The sequence below is a fragment of the Rousettus aegyptiacus genome, unplaced genomic scaffold (genome assembly GCF_014176215.1).
Source record: "Rousettus aegyptiacus isolate mRouAeg1 unplaced genomic scaffold, mRouAeg1.p scaffold_m13_p_1, whole genome shotgun sequence".
NCBI classification, from domain to species: domain Eukaryota; kingdom Metazoa; phylum Chordata; class Mammalia; order Chiroptera; family Pteropodidae; genus Rousettus; species Rousettus aegyptiacus.
In genome coordinates this window covers 184,235,680-184,256,555 of record NW_023416284.1, presented here as the reverse complement: position 1 = coordinate 184,256,555, position 20,876 = coordinate 184,235,680, and the positions used below count along the sequence as shown (strand labels likewise).

Below are 20,876 nucleotides of genomic sequence, written 5' to 3'. Positions count from 1 at the left end.
CTTGGCGCTCACCTTCACGCCATGCCGTTTTCAAAGATGCTCGGGGCTCGTTCCGCAGTATCTGTTCTGTCCCGATGATTCCCGTGGCAGGACTCGGCAGTATCACTAGGACGAATCCACACCTGTTACTGCCCTGGATGGAACTCGCACTTTACATAGCACTCAGACATTTGGGTTGAGTAGAGGGAACCTAGGGATTCACGGTCCAAATAATAACAGTTTATAGAACCATCTATGTTCATTGGCAGTCAGTTAATAGGAAAAGTTGGCTTATTCTTGGATCATTGATTGTGAATACACTTAAAACTAAACACGTGATCATTTATTTGTCTAATGACTTTTCGGTTGGGGAGGCTTCCAGGGACAGGAACCCTGCCCGTTGTCCTCGCCACCAAGGCCGCCGCGGCGGGCACAAGGTCTGTGCCAGCTCTCAATAGGTCATTTATGGAGCCACTAAGTGCGCGAGCGACAATGCAGCCGCCTGACAGTCCTGCGCGAGGCGCGTCTCGCACTCCGTTCCTCTCTCCTTCTCATTATCCGATGAGGTCACGTTACTCGTTAAATGAAGCATTTCAGCTCCCAGCCATCTGCCTTGGAGATGAGTGGCTCTGAGAAACTGTCCCAGCCGACCCAAGACAGTTTCTCTGCAAAAGAGGTTCAAGTTTCCGGAGCCTTCTAAGGTGGTCTGAGAACTGCCACTCTCCATAAACCTTAATCCAAGGTGACAAACGGCCACAGCTTCAGCAGATACCAAATTGCAGCTTATTTTTAATTGTATTAGACTGGCCCTCCCCGGAGGCGGGGGCCGGCCTTTGATCCTGCAGTGGGTATGCTAATGCCGGGCGGCAGGAAGCGCCCCCCCTGGCCGGCTCCACACCGGTGATCTGGGGCCTGATTAAGGAGGCCAACTTGAAAGGGCCGGCGCTGGGTCATATTTACATCAGCTGGATCCATCAGAAGGAGAAAACACACTCTAAGGGGAAAAGAGCTTGAGTCTCCCCTGGGTATTTGAGTCAACGGTCAGTGTAAGCTTCGGGACTTTCATATTTTCCAGGGTCTGTGAGGGGCCGGGGGCAGGGGGCGGGGCGGGGACGGGTCTCCCTGCTTCACTGAGCCGCTCAGCCCTGACTGGGCTCTCATCCGCGAGGATGTTTCTGGAACCACCGCAGCCCCTCGCGGTTCCCTCCCACATCCTTCGCCTCGTCACCCGCGGCCAGTCTCTCTGCTGTGATTATCCGACCCACTGCAGGTCCCACCGGGCTGCCCGCCCGGCATAGTCAGACGCCCGAGCGGGCTCGCGGGCCCATGCTTCGCCAGGACGGGTCAGCGGAGGGCGCGTCTCCGTCCACTTTGTCTCCGGCCGTTTCTGTGATAACCAGACCGCTGGCCTGCTGCCCAGCAGAGACTCAGCAAAGCCCAACCCACACCCTTCAAGGTGGAGACAAGTCACTGTCGTTCCCTGAAGCCGTAGTTCACATCGGGGCTCACTCTCTGCGTTGGGCGTTCTGCGTTTCGACCGCTGTGTGTACAGCGTCCTGTAGCCACCGTGTTGGTATCAGACGGGGTATTTTCACTGCCCTAAAAGTCCTCAGTGCCCCAGCTGTCCTGCCCCTGTCCTGGTCCCCATGGTCTTTCCACGGTCTGCCTCTTCCAGAGTGTCACAGACTGGGAGTCACACAGCAGGAAGCCTTTTCAGACTGGCTTTTTCCCTTGGTGGCATGCACATGAGGCTCCCCCAGGGCTTGTCATGACTGGAGAGCGCCTGTCTTTTCTGCGCTGAGCGGTGTTCCGCCGTCCGGGTGCAGCCGGGTGTGTGTATCCGTCACCCACTGGGGGGCACCTGTCACCCGCTGGGGGGCACCTTGGTCGCGTTCGGGTTTTGGCAGCTACGACGAAGCCGCTCCAGACGTCACGTGCAGTGTTTGTGCGCAGACGTTTTCAGCTCCTTTGGGTGAATACCAGGGCGCACGCTTGCTGATTCATGCGGGGAGAGTACGTTTGGTTTTGTAAGAAGCGGCCCGGCTGCCGGCGGAGGCGGCCGCAGCATGACGCCCCGGCCGGGCTGGGCGCGGTCCGCGCTGCGGGCTGTGGCCCTTGGGACAGAGGCGCGGCGGGGCGCGATGCTGGCCCCACGCGCATGTCCCAGATGACGCACGATGTGGGGCATCTATCTGCTCAGACGCTTAATTACCATCTGTGCGTTTTCTTTACCGAGGTGTCTGTTCGGGTCTTCGGCCCGTTTTAAGATCGTACTGCTTTCTTATCGCGTTTTTAAAGAGTTCTTTGTATATTTTCGACACGAGTTCCCAGATGTGTTTTGGCAAATATTTTCTCCCAGTCTGTGGCTTGTCTCTTCAGTCTGTCAATGGTGTCTTTCGCAGAGCAGAAGTGTTTGTTCGTTTGTTTGTTTTAAATTTTAATGACATCCGGCTTACCAGTGTTCTCTTTCGTGGAGGTCACCTTTAGTGCAGTATCTAAAAAACTCATTGCCAAACCAGAGTCACCTAGATTTTCTCCTATGTTATCTTCCAAAGGTTTTAAAGTTTTGCATTTTACATTTTGGTCTATGATTCATTTTGACATTGTTTTTGTCAAAGGGTTGAGGGGTTGAGGTCTACATCTAGATTTCTTTTTTTCTTTTTTTTTTTCTTTTTTCCTGTAGCTGTTAACTTGCTCCAACACTGTTTGTGGAGGAGGCTACCCCTCCCCTTTTGAATCGCTGTTGCGTTTTCCTCAGACGCGAATCAGCGTATTTGGCAGGTCTGTTTCCGTGTTCTGTGGCCTGTTCCATTCATCTAGAGTCTCCTCTCCGCCGACATCGTGTCATTCACACTCCTGATTACTGTAGCTATGCAGTGAGCCCCAACATAGGTGATTCCTTGCACTTGTTTCTTCTTTTTCAATTATTTTGACTATTCTAGGGCCTTTCCCTTTCCATATAAATTTTAGAAATGAGCCTGTCTATGGTTAAAAAGTTTTACTGGGATTCTGATGGAGAGTCCATGGAACCTATGTATCTGCTTGGGGGTAACTGACATCTTCATATCCATGAACATGGGATGTCCCTCCAATTATTCAGGGCTTCTTTAATTTCTTCCTTCAGCATTTTGTGATTTTTAGCATACAGATTCTGTGCATGTTTTGTTAGATCTATATGTAAGATTTTATTTTCTTTGGAGCAATTATAATTGGTATTTCATTTTTGATTTATATTTCCACTTATTTATTTTTAGAAAATAGAAATGCAGTTGATTTTTGTGCGTTTATCCTGTATCCTGTCATCTTACTGAGCTCATTTTCTGTTTGTAGGTTGCTCAAGGTTTTCTATGTAGATAATCATATCATCCACAATAAAGACAGTTTTCTTTCTTTCCTTCAAATCTGTATGGCTTTTAGAGTCTTTTTGTTTTTTTATTTTTTAATTCTGCTATACAAGCACATCCAGTTTTGTGCAGAATTAGAGGGTGAGAGCAGACAGCCCTGCCTCATTTCCAGACTTAACGGGAAAGCATTCGGTCATGACGGCTTGGGGGAGCTCCCCTCTGTTCCCGGTTGCTGAGAGACTGTATGACGGGGTACAGGACTGGTCACCTGCTTTTTCTGCCCCCCTCGACTACCTAGCCTGTTGTCGGTGGTTCGCATGGACTGACTTTTGAATACCGAACCAGCCTCGCGTATCTGGAAATTCTCCTTGTTTGCGGTATGTTGCTAGATTGGGCTTGTGACTATTTTGCTGAGAATTTTTGTGTCTACATTTAGGAGGCAGTTATCTTTTTTTCTCTGCTTTTGTTATCAGGGTAATACTAGCTTCATAAAATGTGTTGGGACACGTTTTCTCCTCATCTATTCTTCCAGGAGAAATTCTGTAAAATTCTGTGTTAATTCTTTAAATGTTAGAAAAAATTCTCTTGTGAGACTACTTGGGTCTGGAGATTTCTAAATTCAGTTTCTCTGATGGTTATAAGACTATGAAGGTTATAAGAATACCTTTCTCATCTCGGCTGAGTTTTGGTAGTTCGTGGGGTTTGAGGAATGGTCCATTTCTTCTAAGTTGTCAAGTTTATGAGCATAAACGTGTAATATTCCCTTACTAACATTTTGATAGCTGAAGGATCTGTGGTGATATTCCCTGTTTCACTTCCGATACGGTGAGTTATATCTTTTTATTTTTGTCAGTCTTGCTAGAGCCTTTTACATTTCATTGAGGTTTTTTTTCCTCAAAGAATTACCTTTAGTTTCATTAATTTTTTCTATTTTTTTTGTATTTTTAATTTTATTGAGTTGGGCTATAACCTTTACTATTTTCATTTTCTTTTTTTTATTTCTTTTTTTCTTTTCTTTTTTTTTTTGACTTTCTTTAGGTTTATTTTGCTCTTTTTCTGGTTGTCTGCTGTTAGAAAACCAATTTGAAACTTTCCCTCATGTATGCATTTAGTGTTATAAATCTTCCTCTCAGCACTGCTTTAGCTGCATCTCACAACATTTGATATGTTCATTTTCTTTTTCATTCCGTTCAAAATATTTTTAATTTTCTTCAAGTCTTCCTCTGGATTAATTAGGATTGCACCGGTTACTTTCCACATGTTTGAAGATTTTTCTTTTGTCTTTCTGTTAGTGAGATCCAGTATGATTCCATTATGATCAGAGAATGTTCTTTTAAATTTGTTAAACTTCTTTTAATCATCTGGGATATTGTCTGTCTTGGTGAATGTTCCACGGGTGCTTGAAAAGAACGTGCATCCCGCTGTACTGTGATGTGTCTTCTATAAATGTTAATTAGGTCGTGTTGGTTGTTGGTATTTAGTCCTTGCTGACTTTCTGTTTAGAAGCTCTGTCAGTTGCTGAGAGGTAATAAAGTACCTAACTATAATTGTGGATTTGTCTCTTTCTCCTTTCAGTTATTTATTTATTTATTTTTTTAGTGTTCCCTTCATGTTTTTTGAAGTTCTATTGTTCGGTTGGTGCACACAATTTTAGGCTTGCTCTATCCTTTTCGGTGACTTGATCCTTTAATCATTACTCAGTGCCTCTCTTGGTCCCTAGTAATTTTCTATGCCTTGAAGTTTATTTTATCTGATATAATGTAGCTGCTCCTACTTTTTTGATTTTGTATAATGTATCTTTTTTCATTCTTCTAATTTCAAACAACCTGTGTGCTTAAGTTCAAAGTGAATTTTGTATGGACAGCAGATAGTTGTGTCTCTGTCTACTCAGCCACTCTATCTGTTGTATAATCGGTGTATTTAGACCGCTTGCATTTAGAGCAATTATTGATGTTTAAGACTGAAGTCTGCCATTTTAGTATTTGTTTTATTTTCTCTTTTCTTGTGGATCACCTCAGAATTTTTTAGAATTCTGTTTAAAGTATTTTATAAAGTTTTTGGTCATATCGCTTTCTGTAGTTTTCTTTGTGGTTGTTATAGTTGTTATATATGTCCTGGACACATATAAATAACGTCGTCAGAGCCCCCATGTATCAAAATCTCACCACTTTGAGTTAAGTATTGAATGCTTACTTCCATTTAGGCCTCTTAACCCTTTCCACTTTTTAAATAAAATTGTCTTAAGAATTTCCCCCTACGTACATTGAGGATTCCATCAGATGGTGTTAGAATGTTTGCTTCCTCCATCGAATCTGATTTAAGCAACTTGTGAGAAGCATAGTCCATTACGTTTCACCTCTCTTTCCGCCCAATGTCTCAGTCTGCTAGGACTGCCCTAAGAAGACACCACAGACTGGCCGGTTTAAACAACAGGCATTCATTTCCCACAGTTCTGGAGGCTGGAGTCCGAGGTCACGGTGCCATTGGGACGGGTTCCTGGCGAGACCTCTCTTCCAGGGTTGCAGATGGCCACGACCTTGCTGTGTCCTCACATGGTCTTTCCTGGGTGTGAGCACCGCCCCCCGCCCCCCCGGTATCTCTTCTTCTTACAAGGGCACTGGTCATGCTGGATTGGGGCGCCACCCTTACGACCTCTCCTTTAAAGGGTCTGTCTCCAGATACGTCCCATTGACAGTCAGGGCTCCAACATAGGAATTTTAGGAAGCCATAATTCAGTCTATAACTCTCAGCCATTTTTTTCCTTTCAGAAACGTATATTGAACGCCTCGTGAATTTGCGAGTCATCCTCGCGCAGGCGCCTTGCTAATCTGCTCTGCATTGTTTCCGTTTCAGTGTGCGTTACAGAAGCGATCACTCCAGTGACTTTTTGAATATTTAAATAATTCTCATTGACTGAGTCTGTTTCTCCCCAGAGAATCTGGCATTTTTAATATTTACGTCATAGATTTATTTTTAAAAGCAAGTTAACACCCCTTATCTTAGTTGACTGGGCCTCCACCTTATCCTTAAAACACTGTAACTTAACCAGCGTATTAAAACAATTGGTGGGATTTAAATTTAGTCTGTATTCAATGATAACGTAATAGCAGTTTTCAATCCCTAAATCTGGTTCACTTCACTGAGGTTATTTAAGAGAATGACCTTTTCTACGGGGAAATGTATGATGAAATATTTAGAGCGAAAGGGTCATTGCATCTGTAACCTTCTCTCAAATGGTGACGTAACAATGATAGTATAATTATGTGCGTGCATGCAGACATACACATGCACATATAAACACAAGTATGGAAGGCGAGGTCTCTCCAGGGAAACTCCCCACAAACGCAGAAGCGACCTAATTACTGGTCCTCGCACGGAGCGCCACCGGCACCCAGCGCGGGGCGTAGATCGGATGCTCCAACGCGTGACGAGGTCACGTGGCCACAGCGCCCGTGGTTCATCACCCAACGCCACCCCCCAAACGCGAGTTTCTCCCCAGGGTGGAGGTATTTTAGGCAGATGGAAGCCGTCAGCTCACCGTGGCGTCCTTTGTGTCAAAGCCCTGGCACTGAAGAGTGTTGCAATCGTGTGGGGTGACGGACGGCGGACTTAGCGTGGTCGTCACTTCCCAGTGTACACATCCAGTCATCATGTCACACGCCTTAAACGTACACAATGCTACATGTCCATCGTATCGCAACAGAACTAGGGGGAAAGTTTAAAATAAACTCTTGGCGCGATTTTAGCGTGCGTGAAAAAATACGTGACCCGCAGCAGAGTGGGAAGAGCCGGGACCCCGGGCCGCAGGTGACCGGGGAGCGAGGACTTGCGTGCGGGTGACTGCGGGGTCTGCTCTTCACCGACCGGGAGCACCAGCCACAAAGCCGCGTAGTTTGGCTTAATTTCCTAAAAGCGCGAAAGATGACGTCGGTGTAGCCTGAGCTTATGTGAGCTTCGTGTGTCGGGGCCCAGGAACCCACGTTGTCACTGAGGTCCTCCGACAGTCCCCGTGGTTCTCACGACGAGGCCAGAGTGGGAAACCTGGTTCCACAGAGCTGCGGTGCCTGCTGGTGCCCGATGGGGTTCAGCCCGCTCGGAATCACAGGATGGTCTGTGATCACCACCCTCCAGGGGACCCCAGAGGCGACCGCGTTCTGACTCATCTGTGCTTAAGTCCCCACCTTGGGGGCGGAAGAGTCGCTGCCACGCAGTCATCCTCGTCCTCCCGTCCCCCGCCGCTGTGTTCGCGTTCCTTGGTTTATTTTCGTCTGTTTGACATTTCCCCGACCTGGCGGTTCAGCTGGGTTTGACTAGCACCCCACGCCCCACGCCCACAGGAAGTTCTCCAGGAGGCACGTTCCTGCTGGAACATCCACGGTGCCCACTGTAAACGTGCTTTTGCACGGTCCTGTTCAGTCTTTCCACAGATACGCGACATGAACGCCATTCTGCAAGATGGTTTCCGGCCTGTTTCCCAGGGGAGAGTGTCAGATACTCCACCGGGAAGGAGGAAGCCAGCCCAGCGTGCATCTCAGACGCACACGCAAGTCCCCCAGGCCTTGGAGACCGGCAGGGCCTGTGGGATGTGGGCATGGAGAAAAGGGACGGTCGTCTTTGAGGATTATGTCGCGGTCTCCTCGGGGGCGGCCGTGGAGTCCAGCCGGGCAGCACCGTCTGGCAGGCGAGGCGAACACGAAGCCCAACACTGAAGACACATGTGCCGCGGCGATGCCACTGAGGGGCCCGGAGCCCAGGCAGCGGGCTCCCCGGGCCCCCAACGAGGCCCTGGGTGCGACCCCGGCGCTTTCCGGCCCAGGGCTGCTGCCTGGGCCTGGGCACCCCATCTGACGTCACCCGGGGGTGCTGCCACGCAGCAGGGTGCCCCATCTGACACCTGCGGGCGCGGGCAGCCGGGAGTTCCCGGAGGGCCAGCGGCTGGCGTCTCGGAGCACGCAGTCCCCAGGCCCCAGGCACCCCGGCCCCCAGGCCACCTCCGGCCGCGGCAGGGCAGAGCGAGCTCTGGTCGTTTGCAGGGACAAGTGTCTCCCTCTTTTAGTGGCCAATTCGGGCCCTGGCCATTAGCATTTGAATCGGGCAGCCCTGCGTTTCTGATGGAAGAGCCTTTGTTGTTGCAATTTAGGGAAGTTAGTAATTTTCTAGCCTCCTTTAATCAGGTCTGATAGTTGGGGAAGTGGGGGTGTGTGGGAGAAGTGTGGTCTGGCCTCGGAAATGCAAACGGGGCCCCACGCCACCCACCTGACGGCCCCCGGCCCCCGCCCGCCCGCGGCAGCAGCTCCGTGGGCTCTGGAGGTCCCCCCACCCCCCTCCCCGTGGCCGCCCTTCCGCTCAGAAACGGGCTGGATGTCATCAGGATGTTCTCTTTACCGGGAGAAAGCAACCCAAACAGTATGGCAGCGCCGCGGGCCGGGCCGGCCTGCGCCTGCCGACCCGTCTCCTCCGCACCAGGACCCGGGGCGAAGCCACCTGGCCATCCGCGGCGGCAGCGTCCAGGCCGCTGCGAAGCACCGGCCCCCCGAGGCGGCGTGAGCAGAGGCGTCCCCTTCGCCTGTGCCGCGAGGAAAAGCCGCGCATTCTTAGTTTAAAAAGATGGAAGACCCGGTTTCAAAACCCTCCGTCCGCATCCTTTCCCTCTAATCCGCGTCTCGGTTTCTCCCACTTGGACCTAGAGACCGGCGGTCTGGGGTGCCGGGCGACGCCGATGGCGGGGGGTGGGGCAGGGGGGCGGAGTCCGGCGAGGCCGTGCGGGTTGCTCCTCCCAGGCCCCAGGGGCTCCGGTTCCGCGCACAGTGGAGGGTGACGCGCTGACAACGTCCTCACCGAGCTTCCGCCCAACGTGGCTGGCGACGCCCCGGGGTCACGTGAGCCCGAGGCCCCAGAGCCGGGGAGGCGCCCAGGACCCCTGGCCCCCGGGCGGCCGGTCTCAGGCTCCGGCGGGGAAGGCCCTGTTGCGGCAGCCACGCTGGTCCGCCCTGCTCCGTCCTGCGCACTGGGAGCCGGCCTGGCGCAGGACGGCCCACCCCTCCCGCCTTCGGCCCCGGCCAGGTTCCCCAGCACGTGAAACTGGTGACACTAAAGGCACCTTCGGAGGGCAGCACGGCGTGTGCACTATTCTCGAGCCTCCTTCCCCCCCCACCCCTCCCATCCCGATGGCAGGAGAACTCCCTCCCCCGGGACCGGATGTGGCCCACGCCCTTTCCACCTCCTCCTTCAGGAAGCCTTCCAGCATTTATCACTTTCACCGCTAGCTCCTCCCTAAGCCCAGGCTGGAAACTGCCCTTCTGGAGTTGCATTCCTTGGTTGTTTGAGCCCCGGAAGTGCCATGAGGACAGGTAGCCTGTCTCCTGATGGCTGCATACCCTCCCACAGGCCTGAGGACTTTTCCAGGAAAAGCTATTTGTCAAACAGCCGCTCCCTGGGAGCTGATAAAAGGTGTTTGTTTCTGTTGCAGTGTTTGCTGTTTCGTGTGTACGGAGGCAAATGGCAGGCGGGGCTTCAGGCGCAGGTCTCTTCGGCGCGGGAAGGGACGCCACGCTGGGCTGCCACACTCAGCGCAGGGCCCTCTGCCTCCTGGGGTCCCCCCCCCCGCCCCGAGATCCCCCCTGTCCGTGCGTCCCCCGTCCTGAGACCCCCACGTCCGTGCGTCCCTCCTGTCCTGAGACCCCCAAGCCCATGCGTCCCCCGTCCTGAGACCCCCACACCCATGCGTCCCCGCCGGCGCGAGACCCCACGTCCGTGCAGGGGGCCCACCCGCGGGGGCCGCCCCGTGCTTCGCTTCTGAAGCCCCCTGCGGCCCAGCCCGGGGCAGCCTTGGCCGTGACCGCGAGCCGTTATTTTGTTGGCTCTAGAGTTTGTGTCCTCAAAACAAACGCAGTGAGGACAGTTGCCAGCCCTCACAGAGCCGCCCGAAGCCAGGCGAGAGCGAGCGAGGCCGTCAGTCACCCCCGCAGGCGTCGTGTGGAGGAGGGCGTCCTGGCCACCGTCACTGTGGGGTCCGTGTGTGACACGCGGGTCGCCCACGGGTCTCCAGGCTGCAGCTGCTGGTGCCGGCAGAGGCCCGAACGGAGTTCCCTCCCAGAGGCGGTCGGCACGTCTCTGTCCCCTGTCGCGGGGCCGGGTGCACGCGGCGACGTGCGGGGAGGGGCAGCGCGGGGCGGTGTGTCTCCGTGGTCAGCACGGGCAGCTGGGGAGACGCACCGCAGAGCGACTCCGTGGACACGCACGTCCCTCGCCCCCGCGCAGCCCTCCGCGCACGCGCCGCCCCGTCACCTCCCGCAGGTCGGAGAGCAGGCTCGGGGGGGGTGGGGCAGGTGCATGTCATGCCCACAGCTGGAGGGGACGGCTACCCGGGGGACGCCCCGTCGGCCACGGACTCTGCCCCGGCCCGGCTTGCTGGGTGCGTTTGTGCCCGGTTGAGTTTTCAGGACTCTGAAGAGGCGGAAGGTGAGGGTGGGGTCGCGGGTCCTCGCGGTGGCTGTGGCTAGGTCCCGTGCTGCGTGCCGGCTGCGCGGCCGGCTGCCCGGGGGTGTGGGCAGCGTGGGGCCCGGAGGTGTCCGCCGTGGTCACCACCGTCTCTTTCAGGACGAGCGCGAGTGAGCCAAAGGCTTGCGGGGGAGGGACTGAGGGGCTCCAACGACAGCGCGGCGTGCTCCTGGTGCGGAGCCGACGGCTCGCTCCTCCACTGGCTTCCCTCTCTCTGCTGCTGCCCAGATGTGGGGTGCACCGGCTGTGCCGGGATCCGCTGGCCTGTCAAGGGCTGGGAGCACACGGCGAGGCTCTGAGCTGGGGGCGTGGGCAGGCGGGGTCCGGCCCGGGGGCTGCCCGCACAGCGCCTCCCCCCCCCCGCACCTCCCCCCGCCCAGGACGCAGGGCAGCTGGCCTGCCACGTGCGGGAGGGCTTCCTGTAAGCGGCGCCACCCATGGGCGTCAGGGACGAAGCCGCCTCCACGGGCGCCGAGATGCGTTTCCGTTTCGGGTCTTGCCGTGGTGACTAGAGGACAGGACGGTTAGTTTTGGTTTTGGAGAAATAAAAACATAGTCACGTGTCTACCTTTAAAACAAAACCGGACCAAGACAGGGCCCGGCTTCCTGCGGTCTGGCGTCCTGCCCACCGTCCGTGGGCTCGGCGCTGCCCGTGAGGCCGCCTCGGAGCGGCCGTCACAGAGAGGGACGTGCAGGGTGTTACCGCGGCCGAAGGGTGTCGGCAATACCGTACTACCTTGTGAAACACCAAACAGCGTGTGATGGAAAAGTTTAAATGTGAACGAGCAAGTACACATTTCAGTGATCGTAGCTAGTTCAACCTCACCGAGTTCTGCTTAAATGGCCATTTGTCACATTCTGAATACAGGGAAAGCAATAATGGAAGAGGAGGTGATCCCGTTTGCCCCCAGAAGCTGGGTCGCAGGTTCCCGGGGCGACACCTGCAGTGTGGACACGGGCCCCGAGGGACTGTGTCCGGACCGTGGCCAGCTGGGGGGTGGCCTGGAGCACCCCCTGGAGCACCACCCCTAGCTGCTTCCTGAAACGGGGCAGCTCAGCGGGTCATAAAGATTCCAGGCTGAGAAGGAGGGGGGCGCCGAGTGCCTCCCCGCCCCCCCCCCCCCCCCCCCCCCCCCGTGGCACACGAGCGGTCCAGAAAAATGCCAGGCTCGAGCAACATCGCAAAGAAATCCCCGAACAGGAGTTCATGAGCAGCGGCCGCGGAGGAGCGGAGAGGACCCAGCACGAGGACGCCGGGGGCCGGGTTCCGCGTGGCGGGCGCCTGCCTGGCCCTCAGCGCAGGGCCGGCTTCTCGGGATGCTCCCGGGGGAGGCGGCCGGCCGGGCGTCCCCACTGCGCCCCCGCCGCGTCCCCGCGCCCCCGCCGCGCACCACAGCCTCTTCCTCCGCTCAGCTCCGTGGGCCCGGGCCCGGCAGAAGCGTCGCTGGCTCGGCCGTCCCCTCCTGCGCCCCGCTGTCCTCCCTACGACGCAAACCCAGAGACGCCCTGGCGCGCGCGGCCGCGCCGTTAACTTTCCCGCGTGAACGCGCCGACCAGCTCCTCCCGGTTGCGTTTTCTGTGTGCGACACCCACACACACGGCGCCCACGCCCCCGCAGGCAGGCACACCCGCTTCGACCCCGTCCGCCGCTTTCAGCACCGTGGCCTCCCTCAGGCCCGGCCTCGCTCTCCCCATTTTGCACAGGGCACGAGGGCTCCCACTCGAGGGCTGTAGCGCAGACGAGGCGCGCCCCGGCACGTCGGGCAGGTGGCTCAGGCTCCTGGAGGGTCGAGTTCGTTGTGCCGGGCGAGTCGCCCCACTCAGGGCGCCGTCGTGAGGGCCGTGGGCGGAGCACGCTGTCTGCGCCGGGCACCTCCACGCACCCCCAGGGACCTCCTAGACACGGGGGTCCGCCCCCCGGCCCGCCTCCAGCCCGGGGGAAACCCAGCTGCAGCCGGCCCGGTTCTCTGCAGTGCTGGCTGTGGGACCGCTGCTTTCACGTTAGTCCCGTCGACGTGGCCTGGGGAAGCCTCCAGGACGGGGCGCAGGGTCCAGGCTCTAAGACTCTGGCGGCTTGTCACCCTCCCCCTTTCTTCTCGAGTCCTTTCCAGCCTGAGTGACGTGAACTAAGCTAACGTTTTAATTGATGCACCTGGCACATTTACGCCTGAGCATCCTGCTCCCTAACGGTGAAGACGGGGCTCAGCCCAGGGGCAGGTGGTTCTAGAAAGCCGGGCAGGGCCCGCCCCCAACCGCTGCTGCTGCTGGCCCCGGGAAAGAGCTGGAGCAGGTGCACCCCGCCTTCTGCCCTCCAAAAAATGCCACGAATGCCGTTCCTCTGGGGACCCGGAACTGAAGGCAGGACCGGTTGTCCTCTAATCCGCGTTTCCTGGGGGGGGGGGGGTTAATCCTTAGATTCTACTGGATTATGGATGTTTTATATTCACTTCGGGACAACGCATATGGCAGATGGGCACTCGTGAGTCATTCGATTGCTTAGATTTTCATGCGGATTGCAGTAAAGATTATTTTTCCCCACGCGTACACACAGGCATGCGTGTGCATGCACAGACACACACACACACACACACACACACACTCTTGTTACAGTGATTTGTTTTCATTTCTCTGATAATTAGTTTCGTATGTTTTGTTAGAAGCAAACGCTGTTTTATTTAGCCCATATCTTTAGCTCTCAAAACATTCTCCAAAGCAGGACTAGTGAATGTGAAACGCTAATCTAAAATTTCTTTCCCTTGTTTCCAAAATTCTGAAGAGCGTTTCCACAAGGGATTCACCTGATTGGGAAAGGAGGTAGGGATGTTGGTAAGTGCGGATGGACTCGCAGTGAAAACTTCACAAGTTCAAGAGCCTCCGATGGGGAACGGCACTGGCAAACCTGTAGCAGACAGAGACGCTGAGGACTCACCAGCTCCAGGGGGTGTAAACCCCGCACGAGCCATTGTATACTATATGTGCGTACAGTTTCCTGTGAGAGAGGATTCATAGCGTGTTTTAAAAATTAGGTATTTAAGGAGGTCTGGAATCCAAAAAAAAAAAAAAAGGATAATACTTTATGAAGTCCAATAAAGTGAAAAAAGACTTATATTTGCAGGAAAAACACATTGGTATTAACACCATTGGTAGTAACACCAAAAAAATAACTTAAACATTTTTTAAGAGGTCTCGTCTCTTCAGGGTCAGCCTGTAGGACATGGGCGGGGTGCACCAGCTCCTCCCGGGGCACCCGCAGCGTAGATGAGCCTTGTGGGACGTGGCTCCCCGTCTTTCCTGAGCTGGAGTTAAGAGGCTGTAGTTCTCCAGATCAAAGAAAACCAGAGTCGGGTGAGAGCAGAAGCCGGAGGAGGGGAGGTTGTGCTCCACGCAGGACACCGAGCTTACGGTGTCTGGGTCAGAGCGGCCAGGGGCATGGGGGAGACGGGCACAGGGGTTTCGGGGCTGGAGAGTTAGACAGGTCAGTGGCCGGAAAAGACCAGACTCCCGGAATAATGGCAGGAGGAGGGGAATGAATTGTTTCTTAGCAAATGGCCAAGAATTAGAGTTCTACGAGGAAGTGGCTGGCATGTCCCCATCGCCCCCTGCCTTCACAGTTTATGTCAACGATTTTCCCCTTTTCTCCATTCCAGGAGGGAGGGGCTGGGGATGGGCATGGGAGCCCCGGGGCCTCGGCCAGAGGACTGGCTACTAGGTATTTGCTTTGCGGTGAGATTTTACAATGAGGCGAAAGTGTTTCCACAAAAACAACAAGTTTTATAATTTTGTAAAATAATTTTTAAAAGATTCCATTTATTACAGCAATAAAAATTAATTATCTAGGATTAAGTTTGGAAAAAGATGTGTAAGCTCTCGATGAAAAAAAAAAATTATTGAACATGCTCCAGAGACAGTAAAAAATGCCTAAACAAAGGATGGCATCGTGCCGTGGACGGAGATGCCACACGTAAAAGGCGTCGGTTCCCCCTAAGCCGACCTTTAGAGTTAATTCCGTCTCGGTGATTTTTCATGGAACTTGACGAGTTAATTCTTCAGTTTTTCTGTGACAGGCAAGACACACTGGGAGCAGCAAACGGCGAGGGGTAGGCGCCTGCCTGACCCGGCCGCGGGCCCTGATTTAAAGCTCTAAACCATCCAGTGGGGTCCCATTGGTTCGGGGGTGGATAAAAGACCAGCGCGTTTGGGTGGGGAGCCCAGGATCAGGTGCAGCGCGGACGCCGCGCACAGCGAGCAGATTCCCTGCTGATCTTCGGCAAGACCCTGGAGCATTGGTAAACGGTGCTCACACAGTCGGTTTTCCGCATCAAGACAGCATCTCTATCTCTTCTGATGCATGGAAGTCAATTATTCTGCGTGGATTAAAATCCTAAACGCGAAAAGGCGTAACTGTACAAAGTCAAGGGTGCAGGAGGCTGTCTTCCATGGGCGAAGGAATCATCCTCTGAAAGGCTCACAGAGCACGCGACAGAGCGGAGACCCGTAATACGTCCGACCATATTAAAGCTGAGGATTTCTGTTCCCAAAGGAACATCATCGAAGACGTGAAAAGCCTGGTCACATGTTTTGCTATTTATAAAATCGACCAATGATTAGTATGAGTATTTAAAAAAAGAACTCCTGTAATTGAATGAAAAAAGAAAAAAAAGAGTCATTCATGGCAGCACAATTTACAATAGCCAAGATATGGAAGCAACCTAAATGCCCATCGACAGACGACTGGAGAAAGAAATTATGGTTCATATATACAATGAACTATTACTCAGTTACTAAAAAAAATGAAATTTTACCATTTGCAATGACATGGATAGACCTAGAGGTTATTGTGTGCTGAGTGAATTAAGTCAGACAGAGAATGATAAATACCATGTGATTTCACTGATATGCAGAATCTAAGGAACAAAAACAGAGTCACAAATACAGTGGACAATTTGGTGACAAACAGAGGGGAGGGGCTGGGAGGATGGGGTGCAGGGTTAAAGAAGTACAACTTAGTAGCTGATGGATGGTCTCGGGGATGGGGAAGACGGCAGAGGGACCGCAGTCAGCATTAACATGATGGCGAGGCAGAGGGTCAGGGGCGGAGGGTCAGGGGAGGGAGGGAGCAATTGGGGGGACCATTTTATGAGCTATATAGATGTCTAACCAATGTACTGTATACTCAAAACTAATTTAGACAAACAAACAAACAAACAAGTAAATAGATTCAGCGGGACACTTGAGATCCTTAGTAATTGTGAAAATGCCATTTAAAGCCATGACGTTCTTCTTCATACCCGTCAGCCTGATGCTGTCGGGGCCGGCCAGGATGCAGAGCCAGGGGAGCTCACTCCCTGCGGCGGCCGGTAAACCCGGTGCGACCGCCTTGGGAAATAATCCAGCACATTCTGGAGGCACCGAGGTGGAAATGAGCCAGAAATTACCCAGGAAGACCCCACCCCGAACTCTCACACGTGGGGATCAAAAGAGATGTGCCCGAACGTCCTCGCGGCTTTGTGAGACTAACGGGGCTGGGGACGGTGACCGGACTTCTGATGACACTAAGGAATTCCTGTTGTTTTTGGTGTTACGTGGTATTGCGGTTTGCGGTAACCGAAACCAGTCGTGTCATTGAGGGACGGGCGCTGCGGTGCTTCTCGTACGGGTAGAATGTTCCGGCGTAGGGGTTCGCGGCGGCGTTGCCTGGAGGGGCAGAGAACGGGGTCGGGGACGGCGGGGCCGGGACTCCGCGTGTCTCTGCCGCGGGGCTGGTTCCGGGAGTCGTTCTCCGCGCGTCGCTGAGCCCATCCGCTCAGCCTCAGCGTGGCCCCATCTCCGCACGCTCGCGGGGCTGTGAGGCGGCAGGGAGCCCGACGGTGGACACCGGGGACCTGGATTCAGGCGGCGAGGTCCTTCCACCCCGGTGAGGTGACCACGCGAGGCGCCCCGTTTCCTTTCCTTTGCCTCCTCTGGAGTTTCTAACGGAGTCACGAACCTCGCGATCTCAGCGTCTTCACTTGGGCCATGAGCCCCGCCGCCCTGTGGCTCCTGCACAGCTCTCCTGGCCGTGGGCCAGCGTCGGGGTGCTACTGCCTCCCCCTTCCTTCCCATAGCCCTGCCTTCCAGCCCCCGCGGCCGGGGCGGGGCCAGACGGACACGCTCTCCTGACTGCCGGGTTCAGGACAGGCAAGGTGCCCAGCGGGATCAAACGGATCGGGCAGACGCACAGGTATAAGGAACTTTCTGGCTTGGGTCTAGTTTTCGAAGCCAAGGATTATGGCCAATAGCCAAGCGATCAGTCGTTCAGTGTACTCGTCACAGCTTTTCCAAGTAGAGGGCACGTCCCAGAGCACACTGTCCATGACGGTGCTGCTGGGCACGTTGCGACACGCAGGGTCTCAGTGCCTCGCAGGCCTGCGATTGCAGCGAGCGCTTCTTTTCAAGACCCTCGAGCAGCAAGTTGTGGCTCCATGCCGGGCACGTTTTCGGGGGACCCCTCGGTGTTAGGGGACCCTTCCCGCTTCAGTGCATAAGAAAACAGTGTTGACTCACAGCTCCTTAGCCCTCGCTGACCAGCGCAGGGACCGGTATCCCCATGTCATAAACGGGAGGGAAACGGGCTGACCATGAGCAAGGATCTCGCTGTAAGGCCTGTGCACGCCCGGCCTCTGACCTTGAACCTTTCCGGGGGTCCCCAGCCCCCAGGCTGCGGCCAGAACTGGTCCCTTGCCTGGTGGCAACCGGGCCGCACAGCAGGAGGCCAGCCGACAAAGCGTCGCCTGTGTCTGCCCTCAGCGCCGGCATCACTGCCTGAGCCCCGCCTCGGATCGCGGGGCGCTAGAGGCTCATGGGAGCGCCGGTCCCTGGGGCCCCAAAGGTCAGGGACCACTGCGCTAGCCAAGCCAAGAACAATGCTTCTCATTGTTTCCTGCTGTAAAAACAAACAAAAACTGCCACATCTTTAAGTTAGAATCAGGTCTTAGAATTTCAACTCAAGGTACTTACCCCCAAACCTGAGAGGTATATGAGCCGCATACCCTGCATTCAACCCCCAGCGGACGCTTGGGCAGACGGTGGCGAGAACCTCCCGAGTTCTTCTGCCGGTGACGCTAATCTCGTTGACCCCTCCGGCACTGCAGTGAGGCAGCGGCGGTCAGGACGGTCTCTGGAAGCGTGGCTTCCGCCGCTAAGGATGACAGTTGACGCTTAGACAAGTCGAGGCTCACAAACGGGTCAGCGGGCCGGCAGCGTGACTTGGAGCGCTGGCCCCACACCCCCGCGTCCCCGCGGGAACTCCCTCTCCTCCCTGATCTGCGTTGTACTTTGCCGTGAAAGACCACGAAGGGGGTGCGTACTAACGCGGGCGTCCCCAGGGGCCCTGGAGCGTGCTGAGGACCAGGGACCCAGGCGTGAGCGCCCCCGGCTGTCGCCCCGGTCCACGGTCAGCCGCCCGGATGGAGTCGCGAGGCGTTTGAGGGATAGGACCGTCCTCTGCCGCTCCCGTTCTCGTCGTCCTTTGCGTCACGAAAGTCTTTTCCAGATTTCAGGAGTATTCAAGCTGGCCAGTTTCCCCTCCCCGTGCACCAGATTCTTTGCGTGAAGCCACATGAATGCGGGTGGGGGGCAGGGAAGTGCGTTTACTTCCGCTCTGCCATACCGTCCCCTTGTCTAAAGGAGACAGAGGGGTGCAAGACGAGGCGAATCGGAAACCCAGTCGCCGCCCCCTTCGTCCCTGAATACGAGAGGATGTCACGCCGTGCGGGCTGCCGGCCGTCCGGTGTCGCGGGATAGATGAGGCAGGCGCCGCCCCCGCGTTTAACGAGGCAGGAGCCGCCCCCGCGTTTAACGAACGAACGGCCCCCGTGGGCCCGGCCCCTTCCTGTGTCCTGGGTGGGACGGGCTGTGCGCAGCCGGGAAACCGCGTGAGCCCCGCGGAGGAACGGGCTGACCCTCACTTCCAAAAGGGCTTTCCCCTGGCCGCCCCGCTGGGGTGGGGGGTCTTTCCAGCTGGAGGAGTCCCAGGTGGGAACCTGCCATGCGGAATCTTTTCTCACCGATGTGCTAAGCCCTGGCCTTTGTCCCATTTTTACTATCAGTCTGGAGCTTGATGTGCGGGAGGTACCTTAGCTCCTCCCCCGTCTTTCCAACAGATCCACAAAGTCGGAGGCGGCCCTGCCCCAGGCACCTGTCTGTCACTCTCCGGGTCTCCCTGTCACCCTCCTGGCTCTGCCTCGCCTCCCCTTCTTTCCCTGCCCCCCAGCTCGCCCCTCTGCAAAGATTCTCACAATTCAAGCGTGTTCTTATTCTCCTCTGTTCCTTCCGTCTTTGTCTGCATGGGAGTTTCTGCAGGAAGCCCCTAAAAGGGCTCAGCTAGTCTCTGAGGCAAATCGCAGACTTCTCTGGAGCTCCTCCTCTCTGTCCTTGAAGGTGCCGACTCCCAACCCTTTCGGAAGCCTGCAGCCTGCTCCGCGCCCCGCACCTGCCTGTTCGATGGCCTCCCCGCCCCCCGCCACAGCGCACACTTGGCATGCCTGTCTCACCTAGCATTTCCCGATGCCCCAGCACCCGCGTATGCTTATTAAGGGGCGACGGCACCTTTCGAGTCTCCGCTGTGGGTAGAAGCCGACCCCCTCCCAGTTGCTCCTGTCTTAGCTGCAGAGCTAGGCGCAGGGAAGCCACACTCTGCCCCCTTCTCCAGGGACTCACCGTTCCTCGCGTTCTGGGCCAGCCACACCGGACTTCATTGGCTCTTCCACAGAAGGAGCTGCCCGCCTCCTGCTCCCGGGCCTGACACCCCGCAACCTGCCCTTTGCCCCGCAGCCTCGAGCCAGCTCTGCTTCTCCCGGGCACGTGTCAGCTTCCTGAGTCCCTGTGCTGTCAGCTGGAGGCATTGGTCCCGTTTGTGACAGTCACAGCCTGTCATGGTTTGAGATCGACGCCCACCCTTCCTGCTGAACGGCCACCCTGGGCGTGAGGGCTGGCCCAGCGTAAGCACGAGCAAACGCGCCTCTGCCTGCACCCACCTCCAGCCTCCCACGGGAGAGCTGCGTTGAGACTCCATCTTTCCCACGACCCGGGCGCAGGTACAGAGGAAGGAGAAAGGAGAGGTTCAGCGGCCATGCAGACGTCATGGGGGTCCCACACCCAAACACAGTCCCCAGAGGCGCTTCCTCGCCTGGAACGGCACCCCCGCCCCCTGTCCCCCCTCGGCAGGGCACACTCAGTGCCTCGGGTCTTAGTCCACACACAGCTGCCGCAGGGCCCCTTCTGCGACTGTGGACGATCTGGGGCCGCGCAGGCGGGGCTGGAGGAAGGCCGCGCCAGCTCTGCCCCTTCTGCGATGCCCCGGCGAGCTGCGTTCCTGTTTTGCCAACCTAGTCACTCAGCAGGGACCTGCTGAGTCCCCACCATGAGCGGGAAGGGGGGGCTGGTTTCGCAGGGATGCAGGCCCCAGGCCTCGGGGGTGTCCCCGAGCCATGTGAGAGGGCGCCCACTCGCAGGGGTGGGTGGGAGGGACAATAATGTGGACCGAGCAATTAGGGATAAGGGTGAGGAGTTATTTATACGACTCAGAGGAAACACAGTCTCGGGAGATGAAGAGCCACAGGAACCAGAAGGTAAGTTCAGAAAACTGTTTGGCCTTCTCAGCAAGATGCAGAAAGACGCGGCCCCTGAGAGGCAGGAACGGAGCCTTAAGGAGCTGAAGACAGCCACAGAGGCACCGGGACGGGCCCCCAGGGGACGCGGAGGAAACAGAGTCGTCAGAACACCAGAGCTGGGGACGCAACAACCCCAAGTGACACCCAGGTGACACGACAGAGCGGTGTGGAAACAACTCCCTCAAAGCCACTTACTACATGCAGAGAAGTTTAAGAGATAAAACAGTGGGAGAAGGTTGGGGGGCCGCTGAAAACCGTCAGGGTGAGCAGATCTGGAAGGAATGTCGCCCCCGAGGGACACAGGACAGCTGACAGTTACCACGCACGCGTCACGAGGGAGGGGACTGTCGGAGGCCCTCCCCACAGCCCAAGTGCAATCAGGACAAAGAGACGCCACCACACG

The 20,876-nt window shown here is 55.8% G+C and overlaps 1 non-coding gene across 1 annotated transcript; it reads right to left on the bottom strand.

The window, feature by feature from the left end:
- Positions 1–6,093: 6,093 nt before the first annotated feature.
- On the bottom strand, positions 6,094–6,198 carry LOC118606442. Its single transcript, XR_004952395.1, has one exon. It is a non-coding gene; the product is annotated as a U6 spliceosomal RNA (small nuclear RNA).
- Between the last annotated feature and the right edge of the window lie 14,678 nt (positions 6,199–20,876).